We start from the raw sequence: 4,206 nt of genomic DNA on the forward strand, positions 1-4,206 counted from the left end.
ATGCATATTAAAACAAGAATGATATTTCAAGCAGAAGAAGAAGCTGAAATTTCCTCTTCCAACAATGATGGAGTAACAGGGTCCAGATTTCCTGATGCCTTAAACCACCAGAAACCCAAAAAATATATATATGAAACAACTATTTTTAGATATTGATTTTTTTTTAAAGGCATCAGAAGGACCAGAAGATAGTGGAGTAAAGGAAAGCTGTACTCCAAGTCATTCCTTGGCTCAGATCAAAGCAGCAGGTGTGCAACCTCTCGTGAGGTGTAGGAAAGAGGGATTTCACTAAAAGTCAATACTGAATACTTGAAGTGGCTTAGGGACTCAGAAATTGAGTTACAGTGAACAAAGAAGAATACATTGAAGCCAACCTGGCTGCCACACTGGCACTGAACATGAAGGCAATCGCAGCACGGATTCACCAGAGAGAGGAAAAATGAAGAGAAACACAAATTTGGCATGGAAAAACATGAGACGAGAAAAGCTGACTGAACTTGGCTGATCCAGATGCTGCACTGTGCACTGGTGCTTGAAAAGCATTCTAGTATCTCACCTGACCATGGAGACCTGAGGCAGGAGCCATCATGGAGCCATCACACTCATGCAGTTGTGGTAGCAAGAAGATCAGAGCAAATACTGCCACAATATCCCAGCAGGCACCTACCTGATGACCTAAGGTGTACCTGGAGGAAATGTGAGTGAAATTTGTATGGAGATGACAGTATCCAGGGGGAATCAAGTTGAAAGTGCATAGGGGAGTCCACCTTCTTCTCCTTTAAGTCTGGCAGCTCACATGACCAGCTGAAGTGGGCTAGGAGTTTGAGCAGATGGGAGTGAATACATTTAGGGACTAAGTCCAGGAAGTCTACTCCTGAGCAGCAGGGAGGGAAGGGTTGACTCCCTGGCCCCATGACTGCAACTCTAGAGAGAATCCTGAGGTCCAGACCCACATCAGAGATCAGCTACTCCCCAGGAAATGGGTGGGTCCATCTAATCTCTCCAAAGTAGACACCACCCAGTAAAGCCCCTTAAGTATGATTAGACCTAAACACCACCTGCTAGAACTCCCCTCACAGAACTCTGCATAAGTGGTACCCGGGGAGTGCACCAAACTGGTCTGAGTGGAAAAAACTCCACTGAAAATACTTCCTAATTCATCCCATCTCATACTAGTGAGAGGAGAAGCTGAGTCTTATATCAAACATCTTCAATTTTAGGCCACTCAAACTGGCAGCTCAGAGAGCAACCCAAAAACAAGAAGGGGTTAGCAACTCCAACCCCTTGCACTCTCTGTCAGTATATAACTCAAGAGGATATGGGAAGAAGGACTGTTGGGCAGAGACACTAACCACCTGTTATGGTCAAATATTTTAATCGCCTCAGTGGAAACATTTCCTTCGTGTGGGGTGGGAGGAGTTTATGTGCCCACATGTGTGTGAATTCTGGCTGCACTAATTGGTTCGGGGAGATATATACATATACTTATTTTTTCCTCTCATTTTTAGTATTTTTTAATGTAATAAAAATACATCTAAGAGAAAAGACAGTCTTTTAAACAAATGGTGCTAGGAAAACTGGATGGCTACATGTAGAAAGATGAAATTAGACTTCTCTCTCTCACCCTGCATGCAGTTCAAATTGAAATGGATGAAAGACTTCAGAATTAGACCAGAAAATTTACATCTGCTAGAAGAAAACATGGTCACTCCATCATATAGGTGGTGTCACTCACTTCCTTAAGAAGACCCTCAAAGCATAAGAAATGAAATCAAGAATCCATAATTGGAATGCCATCAAACTGAAAAGTTTCTGCACAGGGAAGGAGACTATTAGGAGTATGAAGAGAGAGCCTACAGAATGGGAGAAAATCTTGGTCAGTTACTCCTCCTATAGGGGATAAATATCCAGAATATATGAAGAACTCAAAAAACTTAACATCAGAAAACAAAACCAAAAAACACACAAATAACCCAATCAGTAAATGGGGGCAAAAAAAAAAACTAAACAAAAATTCTCAAAAGAAGAAATAACAAATATATGAAAAAAATGTTCAACATCTCTCAAACAGGGAAATGCAAATCAAAACTAAGATTTTATCTCACTCTAGTCAGAATGGCAATGAACAAGAATACAAATAACACTAAATCCTGGTGAGGTTGTGGGGGGAAAATGTACATGGTGGGACTGCAGACTAATACAACCACACTAGAAAGCAGTATGAAGATTGCTCAGAAAACTAGTATGGAACCACCATATGACCCAGCTCTCCTACTCCCTAGTATTTTTCCAAAAGATCTAAAATCAGCATACTACAGCAATAGTAGCATACTCCTCCTTTGTGTATAAGAGCACAATTTACAATAACTAGCATATTGAACCTGTCAATAGATGAATGGATTAAGAAATTATGAGATATATATACAATGGAGTTCTACTCAACCATTAAAAAAAGGAATAAAATTATGGCATTTGCTGGTACACAGATGGAAATGGGGAATATCATGCTAAGAGAAATAAACCAAACTCAGAAACATGAAGGTCAGATGTTTTCTCTTATATTTTGAAGCTAGAGTAAAATAAAGGAGAGGGGGCAGGTAGGATAGGATAACAAAGAGAAAGGAAAGATCAGTAATGTAGAAGAAGGAGATCAAGAGGCAGAGTGAAGGAATGGGTAAGGAAAGGCAATACAGAATGAATTTTTTTTTATTTTTAAAAAAACATGATACATGAATATATGCATATACCACAGGGAAATTTACTTTATTGCATAAGTAAAAAGAAACAATTAAATATAAATAAATAGATCAGCAAAATGGAGCCTAGAATAGAGGAAGGAGTGTAACAGAAGAGAGGGAGGACAGGAGGAAAAAAAGGAGGAAGGAAAAGGGGGATCATGAACCAAAATTGAATTCCATGTATGTGTAAGTTTGTCAGGATGAGTCCAACTATGATGTACTATAAAGCTCTGAAAAAATTTAAAAGAAAAAATTATGTTGAAACTAGCTGGGCACACTGGCACACATACCTATAATCTGAGTTACTTGGGAGGCTGAGACAGGAGGATTGCAAGTTCAAGACCATCCTGGGCAACTTAGTGAGACTGTCTCAAAAGCAAAAAGAGTTGGTGATGTAATTCAGTAGTAGAACATTCCTGGGTTCAATCCCCAGTAATAGGCATGTGCACATTCACACACACACACACACACACACACACACACACACACACACACAGTACTAGGTCCCTGTTTTCATGCAAAAAATGTAATCTGGTTAGTTTGTGTAAAATGTTTCGGGGGAAGAGGGGGAAGAATCACAATGGAAACTGGTTTTGCTCAGATTTTAAGAAGGTCTCCTCCTTCCCCCTCCAAGATTAAAGACTATAGTCCCTTGATTTGCATTTATAATCTGTCAAAGACATGGTAAACACAGAATATATTCCTCCATTACTTTTTGTGAAGGTGCACAACATAATTATCCATCATAAGCAAACCATTAAAGAAAAGGAATCTGGGTATGAAATATATGTAAAAACAATGAGACTCTGTGGCATTTTTGCATAAGCCTCCCCCAGTCAGCCACCTCTCTCTCCCTCCCCATCAATGTGGTTGATGCAAAGATCATACAAAGGTGCGTGCAGATAACGATTAGCAATCACCCTGCACAGAAGTCTGACCCCAACAGTGAGCAGATGCAACACACACCTCATGTACTGTAGCTGTGTGTTACTCTTAGTGACAGGCAAGGAGAGATGGTCAGTGACTCCACTAGCTTGCAGTTGTAGTTATGCTTAAAGCAAGTATGCTCTAGACTCTGCAGGAATGCACAGCACAGAGTGGAAATACCCTGTCATTCACACATTCCTGGGAGACCAGGAGGCTCCATACATGCTCCCTGGAGATAGAAACATTCACAGGATAAATTACACATTAATTTAATGTAGCCTGAGTTTGTACACAATCCCCTACTCACCACACATGCTTTGGCAGCAGTCATAAGCAAATATAAAATATTTTTAATATAATAACTACTTACAACAACCAAAAACTAAAGAAAATTCTCTTCCCCATGTCACCAGGCTAAGTGGAGAGCACTTCCTGCTTCGTGGTAGCAAGGGGTTCTCCGATTCCCTTATGGGTGACATCAGCAGGGCCATGTGGAGGCTGAGCTTTGCCCCATGTCTGGAGGTAGTATGTGGAAATCCAA

The sequence above is a fragment of the Urocitellus parryii genome, chromosome 4, assembly GCF_045843805.1.
Source record: "Urocitellus parryii isolate mUroPar1 chromosome 4, mUroPar1.hap1, whole genome shotgun sequence".
NCBI classification, from domain to species: Eukaryota; Metazoa; Chordata; class Mammalia; order Rodentia; family Sciuridae; genus Urocitellus; species Urocitellus parryii.